The sequence below is a fragment of the Alligator sinensis genome, unplaced genomic scaffold (assembly GCF_000455745.1).
Source record: "Alligator sinensis unplaced genomic scaffold, ASM45574v1 scaffold1018_1, whole genome shotgun sequence".
NCBI classification, from domain to species: Eukaryota; Metazoa; Chordata; order Crocodylia; family Alligatoridae; genus Alligator; species Alligator sinensis.
Genome location: NW_005842038.1, coordinates 1,032,328 through 1,053,023, shown reverse-complemented (window position 1 = coordinate 1,053,023; position 20,696 = coordinate 1,032,328). Strand labels below are relative to the sequence as shown.

The 20,696-nt window shown below is 43.5% G+C and overlaps 2 non-coding genes across 2 annotated transcripts; both read left to right on the top strand.

Annotated features, from left to right (window-relative positions):
- Positions 1-17,373: 17,373 nt before the first annotated feature.
- On the top strand, positions 17,374-17,466 carry TRNAI-UAU. Its single transcript is given in 2 exon segments — positions 17,374-17,411; positions 17,431-17,466. It is a non-coding gene; the product is annotated as a tRNA-Ile (tRNA).
- Positions 17,467-17,477: 11 nt separating this feature from the next.
- On the top strand, positions 17,478-17,551 carry TRNAT-AGU. The gene has a single exon. It is a non-coding gene; the product is annotated as a tRNA-Thr (tRNA).
- The last annotated feature ends 3,145 nt before the right edge of the window (positions 17,552-20,696 follow it).

Below are 20,696 nucleotides of genomic sequence, written 5' to 3'. Positions count from 1 at the left end.
GGGGGGGTAGGGGGTGGGGGGGAGTTTGATCCACTAATTAGTTTGAAAAGGAGCTCCAAGGGTAAAAGAGTAGAACCTAAAACTGGTCTCTGGAGGGATTGGGGAACATGACTTTAGACGTGCATGTACGAGACCTATTTATGAGCGGATCTATCTATGACCAAATATTGTATCCTTCCAAATGGTACCTCAGAAGACAGAATATAGTCCTGGCAACTTGTAGTGTGTGCGAAACTATCTGGCCAAACACAGAGAAATTTAACGAGATACTTCTCGTCAGTGTTTCATGCAGAAAACATGTTTCTTTCAATTGTTTGCATAGTGCAAGTGTATTTATTCCAGCACTGGGCTTTTGAAAAGGGAAGAGCCTTAAAAGAGCAGAGAAAACTGTGTACAGATCAGTCATTCCACTGGGAGAATGGCACAATATGTATTAGTGAGTATTATACAAATGCTACCTTCCCTCTTGAGTTGTTATCACATCTGTCAGGATTAGAGAGCTAAGAATGCCAGTTTTCTCTCGTCCTGAACTGAGACACCAAGGCTTAGTGGAAAGAGGAGATCAGAAAGCATGATACCTTCAGAGGCTGCATGTGATTAACCAAAACAGACTGCTCTTGTTTCCTTTCTGTAGCTACCTGACAATATTAATTTAATAAAAGCTAGCAATTTTCATCTAGGGCAGCTTCAATTTTCACCTGGGCACGAAGTTTCATCTCACAGTTCCAAAATTGGGTACTTGGTGAAGTCTTCACATTAAGAAAACTGCTAGAAACCGAATCTTCTCCAGAGATGGGCTGAGATGTTCCCTGCATTGCTTTTGCACTGCTTTGTGCCCAGGTGTAACCTGCGGGCAGCAGCATGGCACATAGGATATGATACCGGTGAAAGAGATACAGGGAGGTTACCTAGTATTACTGATGAGGAAAAACAGCTTCTAAAGACAACTGTACCACAGCTGAGAATTAACATTTCTCCAAGATATAACTGTCTACATATTCAGAGCTGGTGAGGTGATATACACTATATATAGGTCCTATTATATATAGGTCAGCTGGTGACCCATACATATATAGGAGAACCTACTATATATAGGTCAACTGGTGACCCATATATATGTCAGACCTTACCCTTGTGTTATGCCTCCCCTACATACTACAGTGACACAATGACAATAGTAACAGAAACTGGATCTTTCTATACTAGTCCCTAACTGCTGCACCTCTACCAACGTCATATATGCCATCACCTGTTTACAGTGCCGCTCTGGTGCCCACATTAGATCCCCATAAGTAAGAATGAATGAACACCAATCTACCAAAAAGACAGACAAGCCTGTGGCAGAACAGTTTAGCCTCCCTGGACACAACCTCACAGACCCCAGAGTGGCTGGTTTTAGACAACAAGGCTTTAAAAATGAACTTGAACAGGAAATTGCAGAACAAAAAAACATCCAGGCTTAGCACAGATGGTCAAAAAAATTGAGGATGAATCGATTCATCTGTGCAGGATAGTCTAAGCTGCATAGATTGAACCGATAAGCTAGTGAACAGACATCTACTTTTGATTCTGGAAATGCAGCCGCATGCCTGCAGTGGCCCAGGCTAGAAGCCAGGGGCACTAGAGCACACCTCCCTGCTAGGCTGGAGCAGACAGCTTGAGCCAAAACTATACACCCATTCTGTGAGGGGAGGTTTGTGGGGAGGTGCAAAGCATTCTGGGATGCTGGGGGACTGTAAGTTAATTTGAATCTGGAGGGGATCTGGGACAGAAGTTCAGTAAACTGATTTAACTTAAATCAGCTAAGTCTGATACTACATCCATCCAGGTTTATCTTCAACTTGTTTTGGCCATTTTGAAAGCAGTTTATGTGCACTGAACTTCTGTTGTGTTACAGATTTGAACCAGTTTCCTATCACTTATACAGGTTTATGTGTAATGTCTGTCCCTAGCACCACAGACTGGATTGTGTTAAGTATGATCTAAACCAAGACTAGATTCCTATCCCATTACATGGATTAGCTTTTATAAACCGTATGTCCCCCACTGGGTTAACTGCTTTGTTTTTCTCTCTCCTACCCACCTTACCTCTCTCAGCAGTGCCCCCTCTTCTCCCCTTCCCTGCTCTTTGTATTCTTATCACTGCTTTCTATTTAGCGGCTCTGCTTCCTGCAGTCCCTTCACAGCATCTGATGAAGTCAGACTGCTGCTTACGAAAGCTTATGCTACAGCTCTGAACTAGTTAGTCTATAAAGGTGCAAATCTACCTTGCCTTCCACCCTACTACTGAAACCAAAGGAAAATCTTTAGTACAGGGGCAGGCAATTATTTTGGGTGGAGGGCCTCTTACTGAGTGTTGGCAAGCCATCGAGGGCCACATGACAGACAGCCAGGGGTAGATATATATTAATTTTCTAAATTTTTTAGGGGTCCTGTGGGCTGGATAGAATGGCCTAGCAGGCTGCATTTTGTCCACCCCTGCTCTAGTAGGTCTTGGAAGCATAAAATAGCCTCTGTTTTATGGTTCATCAAGTAGAGAATCTGAGTGAACCACAGCATAGTAAAGAATTGTCCCTTCACTCTAATTCCTTGTAGATGCTCTGAGGACCATCATAGCAAAAGTGCCCAGCACTCAGTCGGGGTCAATTTTTGAAAGCATTTATCAGCTGTCCAGGTATGACTGTTTATTGCAGCGCCTACCTTGGGAATTACTGCCTACAGAATTCCTTAGAAAATCTGTTGGTGAAATGCTGTCAATAAAAGGAAAATAGGAAGGAAGGGAGAGAGGGAGGGGGTGAAAAGATTATGTGCAAAAATCTTATCCAGATGGTCAGCGTTAGCTGACAGATGCATGTCTCAGATGCATTGATCCGTCCTAGGACTTTAGAAAATATAGTGGAAATGACTGTGATCTCCCACAAAAGCAATTAAAAAGCATTTGCCAAAAATACCCTGACCACTGTTTTTTTTCCCCCCTACATATAGATTTCTTCAGCGGCTCTGCAATGATGCAGTTATCTTTTGCCTTCTGTTATCCTCTCCCTCTCTGTCTCCATCTTTCTTGCTTGGTTTGGTGAGCTGATTCCCTCTTTGTTTCACCTCTGTTCCTTTTTTCCCATCTTTTATTTCCCTTCTGAAGACACACATAGGCTGCATGTACACGAAACACTGACTGTGCAGTCATTACTGTGCAGTCATTTAGTACTTGTATACCGCGCAGTAGAATCACCGAATGGCTTTTAGGTGATGCTGAGTGTGCAGCAGCTAGCTACTACTGCATAGTAGTGTCGTGTCATGCTTCCTGCCACGTGATGCTACCGATCACTAGTAATGACCTATTGTGCACTCAGTGTCTTCTGTAGACACGGCCATAGAGATGTTAACATAGCATCTGAGGAAGCAGGCTATTACCTATACAAGTTTATGCATTTCTGGTCTCTCAGGTCCCATCCCAACCTGCCTTCTGCCAAACTTCAGACTAACACAGCTAACTCTCTCTCTCTCTCTCTCAAACTATATATGGCCAAGGGTTGGGGGTGGAAGGGGAAAGACATCTTCATTTAAAATATAATTTTTCGAGAGAATAAGAGAGAATGCATGCATGTTGTTTGCAGCCATACCGTATTATCAGATGTAAGCCAAGCAGATTTTGATACAAGGAGTAATGCGATGACAGCACTTTTGTGTGTTTTTTATAGTCACTCAGAAGTTGAGTGAAAAAATGCACTAAGTTTGCAAGTTCTGGGCTTTGTATAAAGGAACTGAACTTGGAGAAACTAGTTTAAGCCTTGTTTCTACCAGAGACAGTTTTTATGACCTTCAGCTGGCCTCAGCACTCCTCTTTCCCATCTTGTTTTAGCTTGGAAACTCTATAAAGGTCAAAGACTTTCCTACTAGGCATTTATATAATTCAGTGCACTGATTTCAGCAGCAGCTCTCTAGGGTTGTCTACACATATGCTTTACTGTGTAGTACACTATTTTACTGTGCATTAAAGCATCATGTAAAGAAAATTACATTACACTAATGCACAGTAAAATAGACTACTGCGCATTAAGCATCACTTAAAAAGCATGCAAATGCACTGCTGCATATTAGTGCAGCCTAATGCACATAAATTTACTACCTTACATTGGAGGTACGAAATGTAAAGTGCATTAGAAAAGGTGCATTAATAGATGCACCCTTTGGACACTGAACTAATTCAAATAAGTACTAAGATACAAACCGGTCTCTCTGTGGAGATGCTAACATGATCCTTACTTTATTGCTGCAGTCTTGAATGCCGGTGCACAGGAGATGCAACCAATGATCAAGTCCATCATTTCATCAGTTACATGATTTAATTGGGTGCTGTTTATATTCTGTGATGAAGCCGTTTACTTTTCCAGAAGGATATAAGGGACCTATTTTGACATAACAGCTGCTTACACAACACCTAGGTTGGCTTAATATATATTTTACTAATACTATAAAATCAGTAAGTGCCTGGGTCCAAAATTAGCCTACATTGTACAATTGTTGAGCATCTGGTAGTTTCAGCTGAGTAATTCTAGGGGCGTTGGTCAGGGTATTATAAATGTTCCACTGGTCATTTATTGTCACCTATATCGAATGGCCAGTCCACCATGAAGGCAGTTGTTTGTATTGGAATAGCATCCATGTACCCCAACCAAAACCGGGACCATATTGTGCTCAACACTGTACTTACACCTATGTAGAGCTGTTCATTGTGTTGAAGATAAAGCAGCATCTTAATTCCTAGATGAAAGGTAGGGAATTGAAGTGTGGAGAGAGTTCCCCGCCCATGCAGGAAGTAGCTGGCAGAGGTAGGGTTTGAACTAGGATATCAGGAGTTTCAAGTCAGAACATCACCTATAAAACCTTCCTCTTTATTGTGTAGTCACTGGTACTATTCCTGCCTCAGAGCTATTCTCTTTCATTTCCAAGGTTTGAAATACAGCAGTGCAAGGCTCATTGGTTTGAGTTCACAAGGTGAATGTGAACTTTTTTTTTTATTTTTACATTTCACTCCATGTGGGCTCTTTCCATCAATGTTGTGTTTTGAGTCATTTAGTTGCTTTAAAGTGGAACTTGTACAAAACTGCCAAGCTGCTTTGCCAGGTTTTTGGATTGAAACCAACAGTTTCATGGTTTTTCACTCCAAACCCATAAATCAGTTCAGGTCCAATATGCACTCTACCCAGCCTCTCCTGAAACCACCAGACATTGTAAGAAACTTAGATTCCTTTTGAGGTTTCTTACAAAACATGAACTCAAATTACTTTCAGGCCCTGTTACCTCTGCTTTCTACAGCTTTATTGTGGATAGCATTTGACACCACCAGCACAACTCATATCTTTAGAACAACAATTTTGTTTCATGTGCCCTGATTGGCTGTATCTTTGACTTTAAAAATGATGATATTAACACAGAATTATTTAGTAACTATGCCAATAATTTTCTAACTCTTCGGTGATTTTTTATATGGTGTTTTTATGTAATTATCCAAGTATCATGAGGAACCCCAGCTACGGTATGCTTACAGGAATGTCAAGTATAACACTAGAACCCTATTTGGTAGAAAGGAGTTTCATTTAGCTGATATCCAAAATGCAGGGTAACATTCTTTATATCACCTATTGCCCTGTGTTGGTTGCAAAATGATGGTCAAATTAACCACTGACTCTCCTCATCATTTGAAACTATGGGCATATTCTTTCTGCTGCCTTATAAGAGAATTGGCCTACAACCTGACGACCCATAATCAGTAGCAATGCCAGATGAGCAAAACACGTTTTCCTGAATCCACGTAATCTGAAAGGGTATGTGCTAAAGTTATTCAAACCAGGCTATTTTCCTTTTATTTGCTACTTTTTGTTGTCATATAACTTTTCACCACCTCTCCACAAGAAGTACCACCCATGTACAATAAATAGTTATAGAAGAAAGAGAGAAGAAAGACTAGTTATGCTCCTGAATTCATAGCCCAGCCAGGGTAAAATGAACTCTTAAACTATATTAAAATGGGCTGAATTTTCATGGTAGTGCAGAAGGCCTTAAGCTTCACTTGGTTCATAAATGTAGTCTATACATAGGTTTTGGATTGGCTTTCTGTATTGGGATGAATTTTATTTGTGATTAACACTAGGTTCACAAGGTTTCCCTTTACTCTGCAGTTAGAAGAGGATCTTCTAATGAGTCATGGTATCACCTTAAGGTAATCCCCAAATATCTTGTACCTTATTTTTCATTATCTGTATAATAGAAATAATGCTACTTGCTCACCCTTCCATATAAAGTGCTTTGCAATCTTGGAATGAGAAAACAACATTATGTTGTTGGTAGAAGTAAGATAAGACTGCATTATAATTGTCATTTATCTAGTGTTAATTTTTTTTTGTATTGTATTATTGTCTAGAGTTCTTGCTGGGGATCAAAACTGTGCTGTAGACACATACAACTAAGAGTCCTTGCTTATCATCTAAGTAGGAGGGACAACAGATGGATGTGACAACTAAATGGGGGAAAGCTTGAGGTAACAGTAGTGTCATGATGATTAGCGTAATAAGAGGCAGTCACAGCACACCCACTGTCTAGCTATTGTCGGGTATTTTGTAGCCATTATGCCACAGCAGGTAAACATTACTGGAAAAAAGCTAACTGACTGTGAGACAGAACCTCAACTTCTGTAAATCATTGTTGCTCAGTTGAAGTCAATAGAGCTATGACATTTGCATCAGCTGAGGATCTCACCCTAGATTCTTTCTTTCAATAAATCTTGGGTTTGCTCTGCCATCTGCTTGAGTATATTCTCTAAATAAGGATATTAAAAAAAAACAACAACAGATTGTTGCTGTTTTTTATGTATGGGGGAAGGGGAAGTATGGTAGAGCACAAGTTGTGCATGCCACTTTAAGAGGTTTAGGCAGGCTGTGGAGCAGCCAGCAAGTGCAGTGAGGCCCAATTGTGTGGTCACATGACCACAAGGGGGGCCATCACATTGGATGAGGGTTGGGCAGCCAGGGTATAAGCCCAAGCCCTAGGAGTAAAGCTGGCAGTTACAGCTAGGGAGCCAGTGGAGTAACATTGTACAGCCTGAGGACAGCAGCTCCTGAAACATCTGAAAGACAGGGGAGGAACTATGGGGATGGAGGTGGTTCCTTATGAACCCGGGTAAGACCTGAAACTACACCCTGCTGGGGTTGGATGGTGTGGTGGGGCTGCCTGTGGTGGGGCAGTCTCTAGGAAATGCCACACTTGTGCCTTCCCAGTGAAAGATAAGGATGGATCACTGTAAAGCCTCAGCCCCCACTGCCTTGTGGGTACCCCATGGATGGGAAAGCCTAGTGAAGCCCACCCTGACAGAAAAGCACAGGGCCCAGGTCCACTGAGGGGAACCTAAGGTGGGTTCAAGGTCTGCCTAGTGGGACCTGAGGCCTGAGGGGTGAAAGGCCCAGGAGCCCCATGAGGAGTGGAGTGGTGACCCCGTGAGCTGGCTTGATTGAGGCCAGGGGTCCAAGGTGGCCCAAAGAGCTAAAGTTCGCTGAAAGGGTTGAACCCAGCAATGTACAGCCTGGTTCCCCAAGTGGCCGAACCTGGGGCCAGGGCATATCAGCCAAAGGTCCCTAACATTGCAGGAACCACAGGTGAGGGGTGAGATGAGGGGTAGAATAGTAGCCCACAGAGGGCAGAGAGTGACTGAGAGAAGGGACCAGGAGGCAAAGGCCAACACAGTAGGGCCTGAGGCCAAATCTGGGCCATAGGCCAAGTGCGGCCCAGCAAAGGTGCGGGGAGAGTTATGGGTGATGTGGAGACTATCTGCAAGGCATGGGGCATGGTAAAGGGGAGGTCAGAGTCATGCATTTAGGCCCTGAGCATTGGGCAATGAAAGGGGTAGCCTCCTATGTTTTAACAGCAATTATTATAACATCAAGGCATGGCGGGTCAGGGTGGGCAGGTTGCCCAGGACAGGGGAGGACTGGTGATGGACGCAGCACTGAGAGGTGTCCCTGAGACAGAGAGCAGAGACAGAATAGGGGAGAAAGGGATCATCACTGGCAACTCTTTCAGTGAATCCTGTAATTGCATCCACTGTCGATTGTAGCCCTTGGAATTCCCTTTTCTTACATGCTACTTTTGTCCTGCTTCATCGGGGAAGCTGAATGTGACATCCTCTAACAAGGTTGGTAGAATGGCTACGCGACTCAATTATTAACTCAAATGCAACTCACATGCTGGAGCAAATAGAATTTCCTCTGACAGGCTGCTTGTCATATTATGGTCTTATTTGATTAACTCACCCCTTTGGAGGTGTTCATGATCTCATTATATCTTTAATGATAAAATTCCCTTCTGCTATGTGCTATTTTATATTACGTTAAAAGGGATTCATTCATTTTTCGCTTGTCACTCGCATAATTGGATAAATATTTAACAGGGGAGAGTTGATTAAATTTTTGCTAAAACTATGCTCACTACCTAAAATATATGCTGAACACCTGAAAGGTTGGTGTACAGGCCCCTGGAGCAGCTAGGAAACCAGAGCCTTTCCCCTGGAGTGATAACTCTCTTGAAGGTCACAGAAAGGCTGTTTGTGTTACACTCCTTAGCGCCTTGAGTACTAATAACAACAAAGGGTTTTACTCTGATAAAAAGTAATTGTTTTAATAGATTGCACTGCAGAGAGTTTAAATTGGAAGCTGGGAGCATAGGAGACAGTGATACTTTACTGGATTAATCAAATGAGAGAGGGAGTTTCCCTTGTGGTTAAAAGGTGAGGGAAGTGGAGGTCAGGATTTTGTTCCTCTTGTATTGGATCAAATGGTCTCAGGACAGTTTTTAGGTCACCATTAAAAGTATTTCATTTTTGTGTGAATATTTAAAAAAAAAAAATCCACAGGAACTTACTTACATAACTGTATCACTAAAACCAAGAGAACCAAATTACACCCAAAGATAAAGCATCATTTCTTTTGAAGGCATGAGAAACCCTAATCCTAATTTAAATCTTTGAGGGCTTCTGCAGATGTGCAGGGATGTTGCTCTGTCTGATGAACTGGAAATCCAGTGCATCAGAGCAGACTCAATTAATCGAGTCTGTTGGAGCAGGCATATAAAATCACTTCTGCAATGTCTCATTTCATGTGTATCAGTGTCCTTGCACTGAAACATGGTGATGGAGTGCTTTAATGATAATGCCTGGGTTCATTAGAGGCAGGTCCTGTCAGACCAACCTGGTGGCCTTCTACGACCAGGTCACAAAATCCTTGGATGCAGGTGTTGTGGTGGACGTAGTCTTTCTGGACTTTAGGAAGGTCTTCAACACTGTCTCTCACCCTATTCTTATTAAAAAACTAGGCAGCTGTGGTGTCGATGCCTACACAGTCAGATGAGTTGCAAATTGGCTGGAGGGCCACACCCAGAGAGTGGTGGTGAATGGGTTATTTTTGACCTGTAAGGATGTGGGTAGTGGGGTTCCCCAGGGCTTGGTCCTTGGGCCTGCACTGTTTGACATCTTCATCAGTGACTTGGACAAGGGGGTGAAAAGCACCTTGTTCAAATTTGCGGATGACACTAAGATGTGGGGAGAAGTGGTCATGCTAGAAGGGAGGAATAGGCTACAACTAGATCTGGACAGGTTACAGGGGTTGGGGGATGAGAATAGGATGGGATTCAATACTGACAAGTGCAAGGTGCTGCACCTTGGGAGGAAGAACCAGCAGCATACCTACAGGCTGGGGAACTCCCTTCTAGTCAGTGCAGAGGCAGAAAAGGATCTGGGTGTCACTATTGATTCCAAATTGAACATGGGCTGCCAATGTGAGGATGTGGTTAGTAAGTCTAACCACACCTTATCATGCATCCACAGATGCATCATGAGCAGGTTCAGGGAGGTAATCCTCCCCCTCTGTGAGACACTGGTCAGGCCACATTTGGAGTACTGCATCCAGTTCTGGGCGCCGTACTTCAGGAGGGATGTAAACAACATGGAGAGGGGCCAGAGGAGGGCCACTCGCATGATCAGGGGGCAGCAGGGAAGACCCTACGAGGAGAGGCTATGGGACCTGAACCTGTTCAGCCACCACAAGAGAAGGCTGAGAGGGGATCTGGTGGTCGTCTATAAACTTACCAGGGGGGACCAACAGGGAAAAGGAGAGACTCTGTTCCCCTGAGCACTACCCAGAGTAACTAGGAATAACGGCCATAAGTTGACTGAGAGTAAGTTCAGGCTAGATATCAGGAGGCGTTACCTCACTGACAGGGGCTTTTGAACACCAGCTTCCAAGAGAAGTGGTGCTGGCTCCTACCCTGGGGGTCTTTAAGAGGAGGCTAGATGAACACCTTGCTGAGGTCGTTTGACCCCAGTACTCTTTCCTGCCCATGGCAGGGGGTCAGACTTGATGACCTGCTCAGATCCCTTCTGACCCTACCAACTATGCAACTATGAAGATAAAGCTCATTCAATGAGCTTTAGTTCAAAGTGCCTAGCCATCATTTTTCAGAATGGGGGATACTGATACATATGATGTTTGACATTTTCAATGAGTGGTGTTTTCTAATTAAATTGCCTCCCCACCCTGACACCGCACGCCTCCTGGAGCATGTGTAAAAACACCCTGGGAGTCTTGTCTATGACTTAAGTGGAATCATGATCTTTCCATTGATCTTTTCTTCTCTCTCTGTCTCAGCTTTCCTACCAGTAAGAAGTGATAATGGTATCTATCTCTGTTATGCTTGATTTGGGGATATTTGTAAATCTATTTTAGATCAGGAAAGGAAAGCTATCATAGGAGGGCAAAAAATAACTACTGGATAGATTTATTGAAGAAATCAATTTTCAAAATTTCAATTAAATTTTCATCTACATATTGAATTGAAATTGGATTGAAGGCAGCTTCATGAAAACTTTTTTTTTTGTCATTTGATTAGCTGATGTGAACTCAGAACTGTCATTACAATTTAGTGACTATGAAAGTAAATCTCTGACCTTATTGTCTAGGTTTTAAATTAATTTCAAGTGACTCAGTATTTTTTCCTATTAACTTCAATTTGTAGCATTAGTAAGTAAGAAGAGCTAGAAAGATACTTAAAAATGGTATACAAACAAACTGAAACCCACTTGTTTGTGGAATATTTCACACAGCAAAAAATGAAGGTTACATACACCCATTTAGTGATCTGGGAGAATTCTTCTTGGCTAAATTTTTCTATCAGGAAAAAAACCCGAGACACCTAAACAGAAATTCAAAGCTGTGCCCTTGAAGAGTAGAGAGCTTGCAATGTGATGCTGCACAGTCAGGGGGCTCTTCTGCACACATCCGTGTACTCTGCAGGCTCCCTTAGTCTGCCTGTGTCAGAATGGGAGCAGTGTACTGGGCCGCCCTGATTGGCTGGGCAGAGTTCTTAGGTTCAACCTGTGTCTGCCTGAAGCACAGTGTGGAGATTATGAAGTGTTGTGTTCTGCTCCGTGCTCAGTTGGAGCAGTAGAGTCCAGTGAATGATACATTGTCTCCCTGAGTGAGGCATGGGAGCAAAGCATTTTGAGATGCTGGAGGACTGTGCTGTAGCTTCTCTCAGAAAAAGAACATGTACAGTATACAGACATTTTCTCTCCCAGGAGTGATCTAATCCTGGTTGCTCTCAAGTTATTTTTCTCCCAGAGTGGCTGTTTTTGCTCTGGGAGAAAAATCCCAAACATCTGTATACTCTTGGTTTCTCCTGGGACAGCAATAACTCTCCCAGGAGAAACAGAATGTCTGCATGTGACCTAGGTTTAGTCAGCTGTGATTCATATGGTTACAGTATTTCTTACTTATAAATACACTTATGGATTCTGTATATTAGTGATGATAATCTTAGGTCATCTAGTCCAACTCAAAGCAGAATCATCTCCAACTAGATCACCCCAGCCAAAGTTTTGTCAAGCGGAGCCTTAAAAACCTCCAAGAATGGAGATTTCACCATTTCTCTGGGTAGCCCATTCCAATGTTTTACCATGCTTTCACTGAGAGAGTTTTTTTTTCCAAATATCCAACCTAAACTTCCCTTGCTACAACTTGAGACCATTTCTACTTGTTCTGTCATCTGCCCCCACTGAGAACAGTTTAGCGCCATCCTCAGTGTAACCACCCTTTAGGTATTTAAAGGCAACTACCAAATCCCCTGTTAGTCATCTCTTCTGCAGACTAAATAAGCCCAGTTCCCACAGCCTCTCCTCATAACTTATATGCCCTAGCCACTGAACCATTTTCATTGCCCTGTACTGGACTCTCCCCAACTTGTCCACATCCTTTCTGTAGTAGGGAACCCAAAACTGGGCACAATACTCCAGGTGTGGCTTCACCAGTGCTGAATAGGGGGGATGGAATTACTTCCCTCTATCTGCTGACAACTCTCCTACTAATGCAGCCCAGTATACTATAGCCTTCTTGGCAACAAGAGCACACTCTTGGCTCATATTTAGTTTATTGTTTCCTGTAACCCCCATGCCCTTTTCTGCAGAGCTGCTGCTTCACCAGTTGCTCCCAAGCCTGTATCAGTGCATGGGATTCTTCCATCCTAAGTGCCCCAGTGCAGGACTTTGCCCTTGTTGAACCTCATGAGATTCCTTTTGGCCCAATCCTCCAATTTGACTAGGTCACTCTGAATCCCAGCCCTATGCTCCAGCATATCTACTACTCCCCCCAGCTTCGTGTCATCCACTAACATGCTGAGGGTGCACTCTGTCCCATTTCCAGATCATAGATGAAGATATTGAACAAACCCAGCCCCAGGACTGACCCTGGGGCACTCCACTTGATACCAGCTGCCAACTAGACATCAGAACATTGATCACTACCCATTGTACCCAAGAATCCAGCCAGTTTTCTATCCACCTTACAATCCATTCATTCAACCCAAACTTCCTTAACTTGTTTGCAAGTATGCTGTGGGAGACCAAAAGCCTTGCTAAACTCAAGGTATATCATGTCCATTCTTCCCCCCACATCCACACAGCCTGTCTTCTCATCATAAAAGGAAATCAGGTTGGTCAGGCATGACTTGCCCTTGGTGAATCCATGCCGATTGTTCCTGATCACTTTTTTCTCCTCCAAGTGTTTAGAAATGGATGCCCTGAGGACCTGCTCCATGATTTTCATCAGATACTATTCTTCTGATTCTATCAGGCAAAAACAGCATTGTCTTGTGACTTAGGCAGTCAATTATACATGAGCAATGTATTAGAAGCACTGAATAGTTGATGGGGACCCTCTAAAGACTAAAAATTATAGAATGAAAAATTAATGATTAATACTAGGATAAACAAATATGTTTTCAAATATTAGGATTGATTTTGGAATGATTTGCTGCCTATTGAATGAGATTAAATTTATTCCAAAATAGAAATATTTGGCCTTTTTAAGGCTTGATCAAAATCCTGTTGAAGTCAATTGAATGTCTCCCACTGATTTCAGAGCTTTGAATCAGGCTTACATGAGCCCCCACATATCTTAGATGCTTTATGAAGGAAGTTAAAAATCATGTTCCTAAGGTGGAGGACTTGAACCACTGACAGGTGACAGAACATATCTACCATGAAAGAACTGGCCATTGGAACAACTAATTTTAAACAAACCAGAGATGCACACGATGCATAATATATATGTGATGCACATATATAATGTGATGCATAGTACTCTGCAAATGATTAGTTTGTGGCTGTGTGTGAGTAGCAGGTTTTGATTAAGACAGTGACCTTTGCTTAACCAATGGCATTCCTTGAAAGTCATTATTCCTCCTTCAATTCCTTTTTTTCTCCCTGCAAATTAATTTTCAGCATGTAATATGACAAAAGTACACACCACTCCTCTTCCATCTCAGCTGTAGGTAGTTTTTTTTTTCCTGCACCCTCATTTGAAAATGGTAGGTGACAGTTGTATTATTTCACCCAGATTCATCTGTCTTCTGAAGCTGCAGGCCAAAGATGAAACAAAATAGCTTTTGTTTTGAATATATCACACCTGGGGAAAACAGTAGTGAGAAATGGACTGAGTGCTGAGATTACTCACTCTTTTGAGGGAGGGGAGATGTATTAACTGCAGGAGTCAATAAAATTGCAGTACAATCTGACTTCTCTTTGTGGTTTGTGAAGTAACTCTCAAGTTCGGCAGGAACTTTCAAGGCAAGTGTTTGGACCTGAGTAATGTGTTTATGTAGGATTAGATTATGCCTCAGATTAATGCCGATACAAAAGATTAAAAAAGTAGAATTGTGGCTCTCCAGTTAGAGTGTTTCTTGTGAAGAGTTATATGTGTGATCCCCACATTGCAAATCACAGTGGAGGCTAGTTGCTGCTTTATTTATTTTTTCCATACTTCTAGGTTTTGCTGGTTGCCACATGGGCCAGGAAGGATTTTTTTCCCCCTCTCCTTTGCTACAAGCATCAGGGTTTTTTCATTTTCCCCAGAAGCATTGGCTGTTGCCTACAGTCAATGCTGGGAATTTTGACTGGATGTGTCAATGTTCATCCTGGAACTAAAAACCCCAGGGGTTCTTGTTTTAGAGAGTCTTGTCTCTCTGTTTAGGATTAGATTGATGGCCACACTTGGGACTGTATCAGGCTGCATGGCTTAGGAGCTGTTGCCCAGCTACAGGAGGTAGGCAAGTGATTGCAGGCTTGCCTGGAAGACTGGGCAGCTGATGAAGATGATTGACTGGCTCAAAGGAAGTTAAAGACTCCCAGGGAAGGGAGAGAGAGATAAAGATAAAGATAAAGATAAAAATAAAGCTGTGAAGCTAGAGATGGCAGCATTGAGCCAGGGTACTCTCTCAGGGTCTAGGAAAAAGTACTGCAGGATATAAGTTACCTCTTTATTGTTCATGTATTATTTGTGTGGTGGTTTGATGATTTATGTTGTATCCTGTGGGGGCATGTTTGCCTAGGAAAATAAAGACAGTATTATGTAAACAGAGAATCCACTACAGATGATGGAGAACATGAGCACATTAAAGAACTCCAGCAATGCTGAAATGGTTGGAGGGGCTGCAGCAGTGGTTGGAGGAGCTTTGCTGAGATGGTTGGAGGGGCTGCAGCAGTTCCAGAAGCTCCAACCACAGCAAATGCAGCAATTCAATAAAGAAAAGCAATAGCATATGCAGAAAGCAATAACTGAAGCCCTTGAGAGGTGGATGAGCTCCCAGAAGTAACATTAGGAAGAGATCCAGGAGGAGCTGGAGATCAGGCAGATAAAGTACTTCCAGATGCAAGGTCTCATGGAAAGCCTACCACAAGTATTCACCACAGACCAAGCACCAGTTGAAGAGCTGCACAAAACCCATCAGTGGGACCTTGCTGAGCTCCCACGGTGTTTTTCCACTGAAGCAGAGACAAAATGAAGATTAGAGGAGCTTGAAGGCCAGGAGGCAAAGCTGCTGGAAACCCTTGCTGAGAACTCATAGCTCAGGCAAAGAATCCAATCCATGGAAGTCCTCCTGGAGGCAGGTCAGTTGAGGAGGCTAAGGGAAGATGAAGGCTAGCAGGCAGCTAACTGAGCAGAAGTGAGCCAGCTACAGTTCAGATTCCCACAGGGGAAATGAGGCCAGGAAGCTAACAGTTGAACAACAGCAAGGAAAAATTGAGGACCTGTGTGAGAGGAATAGGGAAGCAAACAAAAAATCAGCTACAACTGAGAGGACATGGGAAGCAAAAGCTGCTTGCTGCTGACAAAGCAGGGGAAGAGTCAGAGCAGTAGCTGGGTGCAATCTGAGCTCTCACATAGCAGAGAGTACTTTATGTTTTCCCAGAGGTCACTGTCTCCTCCCAGCAGACCTATAATGAATGGCTCTGACAATTTAAGAAACAGGCTTTGGAAATGCTGAAGCAGCAGAAGGGGAAGATAGGAGCACTTGATTCAGCACTCTAGCTGCAATGGACAGAAGAAACTCGGAGCATTTCACGAGCACAGTGTAAGCAGTACCAAGCCACCCTGGCCTAGGCTGAATAAGTGCTCCAAGCTCTGCAGGAGAGGGTGGAGAGGGAGGAAAAGGCAGGGACAGCAAAACTGACTGGGTCAGAAGAGGAACCTAGAAAGTATGAAACAAAATAGAAAAGACTGGAGAGAAGTTAAAAGGAGACCTACAGAGTGCACACCACTTAAATGCATATACCTCTCTTCTGGAGCTGCACTTGGAAAAGCACTTGGAAGCTTCCAGGTTGGGATGCCAAGACTCTACAGAGGAAGCGGAAGTACTGAGGCAGCTCTTATTAAAATGCCTTGAGTTGCAGTAAGGGGAGTTGGAACCTAGGCACAACGAGAAGATAGAAGGGCTAAGGAAAGAGCTGACCAGACTGAACAGTCAGCTTTCTCAGGAGGAGACACAAGAGTTATTAGAGCAGGAGGAAGCTGAGTACCACCATCACAAACAGAGAAAGGCAGAGGTGGTGGCCTTGAGAAGCCCAATCCTGCAATTAAAAGCAAAGCTGGAAGAGACCAAGTGCCCTCATAAGGGGAACAAAAGGATGACCAAGCAGGGGAAGGACCAAGACCTGAGTGAGAATCTGGGCAAAGACTCTCAATGGATGCCCAGGGGGAAAAGTTGTGGAAAGCCCAAGGAACTGGAGCGATGATTTCCTACAGAAGGGGTCCAGGTACAGGGATAGCACTCCAGAAGGTAATCAAGAGAGACATGAGTGTCATAGAAACATCACTTCAGTCACAGCTTCAACAGGAAAGGCCACCTAAAGAAGAAGGGGTAGTCACAGTGTCTGCACAGATGTGAATGGGGGGGATGTCACTATACCCAGAATTGGAATTGTAGGGGAGGAAACCCCAAGGAAAATAATGAAGTGCACAAGTCCATCCACCTGAACACAAATAGAGTCCAAGCAAAAAGAGCAAGGGATGCTCGCCACATGACAGGGGCTGCAGTATGCTCGGACAAAGCCAGCAGAGCAGGCAGCCAAGCGAAACCCTGGAATGTCAATTTTAAGGTGGGGAAGGTGTATGGTGGAGCACCTTTGGGGGTGCTCACCACTTGAGGGCTTTCGCAGGCTTGGAGGGGAGCCTGCTTTTGGAGGAGCAGCAGGGGAAACCTCCCCTAGGAACTATTCTCAGAGGGAAGGTAGGTGGCAGGGAAGGTTGGTGCCTGCCACTCTAAGAGTGGAGCCAAGCAGCCAGCAGGTGTTTGATTGCAGCGGTCATTTTAGACCTCTGGCCGCCTATATCAAGAGAGTAGTTCGCTGTTGGCAGGCCAGGCAGTAACATCACCTGGCTGCAAGGCTGCATGCAACATGTTGGAGGTAAGGGCAGGAGCTGTAGGGGATGGTTTGGAGGCTCCTGGTCTTGGGCATGACCTAAAACTGCACCCTGCACATTTAAACAAATGTCACCAGCTCCAGTGGTGCAATGGGTTAGCACATGGTACTTATAAGCTGGTATTGGGTAAGTGATGCCAAGGTTGTGAGTTCAAGCCTCACCTGGAGCAGTGGATTAAGAGGTACCATGGCTTAATTGGTTAAAGCACCTGTCTAGTAAACAGGAGATTCTGGGTTCAAATCCTAGTGGTGCCTTGAAGCTGAGTTTTGGGGGTCAGACTTGATGATCTATTGAGGTCCCTTCCAACCTAACATCTGTGGGGAGTGGGTGGCCTGGTGGGGCTCTCAGTGGCATGGGAGCCCCCAGGAAATACCACCAGGACAGTTACCACCCTGGTAAAAGGTGGGTACAGGCCCTGAGGAGCAAGAGTGGGGGCCAGGCATGGCTGTGGCCACCTGAACCCTGTGGGATGTAAAACTCCAAGGATAGGTAGTTGGGGCCAGGCATGGCTATGGCCACCTGAGACACTCTGTTCTTGGAGGTTTTTAAGACAGAAATGATCCCAGACACAACTGGCTGCATTGTTGCTGCAAGGGTGTGAGACCAGCGGGGGCTATTAAGATGGTATGTGTTCTTGTGGGCAGGGTGAAAGGGAATGAGCAGAGAAGGGTGAGGAGGAGTCTTGGTTCTACCGCTGAACTGCACAGTTCTCCAGAGTATGGTGTGAAGAGGAGGCAGCACAGGGGAAGCAATTTTCACCTGGTAAAAAGTAGAAAGAAGAAAACCTCCTCTTGGAGCATGGTTCAGAAAGAAAGGATTGGTGACCCTCAGCCAAAATCCCATACCAGGACAGTGTGGCTTAAACAAAGCACTGTACAAAGACTCAGCCAAGTCTCCATTTAAAATAGAGGAAAGTGGGGGGAGTGGGAGGAACCCAACAGGATCACTTACTCAAAGTCTCTTTTCCTCCATTCCATGATGGGAGTGGCTTATTTAAGTGTAGCCCCAAAACTAGGTGACTAATTTTGCTTCTACTTTTAATAGGAAGGATGATCTTGATTGAGGCCAAATTCAGGATGAAAATGTGAAAGGGAGTATGAAATGATCACAACTAGGGCTGCAAGCTTAATCACGAACAGTCTCAAGCCCTTCAGTTAAGCGGTAGGATTATTTTTCCCGTGTGCTCTGAGAGAGCTGGAATTTGAAATTGCAGGCTAAGTCACAAGTATTCTGAAATGAATCTATCATGTTTGGTAAATGGCAAATATAGCACCTCTAGTCAAGAAGATGATCTCAACGCCCACATCTTCATTAGTTTGACATCAGTAGTACGCAGGGTCTTAAAACAAACAAAGAAATAAAATAAAGACCTAGAGGTAATGGAAAATAGGATATGCCACATGAGCTTACCAAAGTTAAATTGTAACAAAGTAATCCAATTCCTTTATTTGATAAAAACTGATTTTTCTAGACAATGGAGATGTGACAGATGTAATATATCTGGAGGTGTGTGATGCCATGTGGAAAATTCTTTATTAAACTAGAGTAGATGGATAGAAGGACTGTGAGATATGTAAAAAGCTGGCTCAAAGGGAGAGAAATCTGTAGTGTTGAAAAGGAAATATAAATTGGAGGGCAGTTATAAGTGGAGTTTTTCAAGGATTGGTCTTGGGCCTAGTCATGTTTAATATTTTCATTAATGATCTTGTCAAAAATGTTAGGAGCTATAGTAATAAAATTTGATGATAACCTTACCTGTATTAATGATATCTTATCTTAGTGTTATCATACAGGAAGAAAAGGATGGCATGGAGGATGAGACTAATAGAAATGGAATGAGATTTAATGGCACAAAGCACAAGGTCATACAGAAAAAGGATTTCTGCTATAAGTTTGGAGCTCATCAGTTGGAAACCACTGAGTAGAAGACAGACCTCAGATATGACCTGATCACAGAATGACTGTGATCCACCTTTGAGATGCAGCAGTGAAAAAGGAAATGCAAATGTGTCAGTTTATGCATTTCTAGTAGAAATAGGAAAGCGGTAATGTCATTGTATGTGGAACTTGTGAGATTCATAGATCCACTTCCCAGTCAGTAGGTATGCTGGATATTTTTGTGCCCGATGTGCACTTGTCCTTGTTGTACTGCCATCCTGTGCAGAGTTTTCATACTTTCATAGGAAAGTAAGGCTGGAAGGGACTTCACAAGGCCATCTAGTCCAGTCCAGACTTGCTCAAGTCGGGATCATCTCTGCCTAACCCAACCCAGCCCTGCTTTATGTTTGACCTGGTTTTCAAAAACAAGGATGGAGACTCCAAAACTTCTCTAAACAGCCTGTTGCAATGCTTGACTATCCTCATAGAAAGTTCCTCCTAACCTCCAACCTACATTTCCCCTGATGAACCTTGAGGCCAGTGCTCCTAGTCCTGTCCCCTACATCCACAGAGAAAAGTCCACATCAATCCTCTCTGTAATTGCCCTTCAGGTATTTGAAGACTGTTATCAAATTCTGCCTCTTAGTCTTCTCTTCTCCAGGCTAAATAACCCTAGTTCTTTCAGCCTTACCTCCTTAGTTCTTCTTTCCAAGCCCCTAATTATTTTTGTTAATCTGTGCTGAACTCCTTCCAATCCTTCCACATCCTCATTGAAATGTGTGGCCTAAAACTGAACACAGTACTGCAGGTGAGGCCTCATCAGTGCTGAGTGTAGCAGAATAATCACTTTTCTTGATTGGCACTCCTGTTAATACTACCTGGTATTACTTTTTGTTTAATATCCAAATGGGTTTCTCTGCAACAAGGGCACACTGTTAGCTCATATTTAGCTTATGGTCTACTCCAACCCCCAGGTCCTTTTCTGCAGTACTGCAGCCTAGTCTGTATTTGTGCATGCAGTTACTCTACCCCAAGTGCAGACTGCTTCTGTTATGCTTGTTGAATCCCATCTGGTTGACTGTGGACTGTTTCTCCAGTCTATCCAGGTCATTCCAGAGCCTCGCCTTACTCCCTGGAGTATCTTCAACTCCACACAACTTTAGTGTTGGCTACAAATTTGCTAAGTGTGCACTACATGCCATCATCCAAGTAAGAAGATATGAAACAATACTGGGCCAAGGACAGACCCCTGAGGAGCCCCATTTGATACCTTCTTCCAACTAGGCGTTAAACTATTGATGACTACTTGTTGACTATATTGATCCAATCAGTAATGTATCCACCTTTAAAGTACTTTCATTTAGCCTCTATTTCTGTAGCTTGTTAATAAGAATATCATGAGAAGGAGTGTCAGAAGCCTTGCTAAAATCAAGGAATATTACATCCACTGTCCGTCCCCCATCTCCCCTGCCCTTCACCCCCATGCCCAGAGCCAGTCACCTTGTCATGGAGTAAATCATG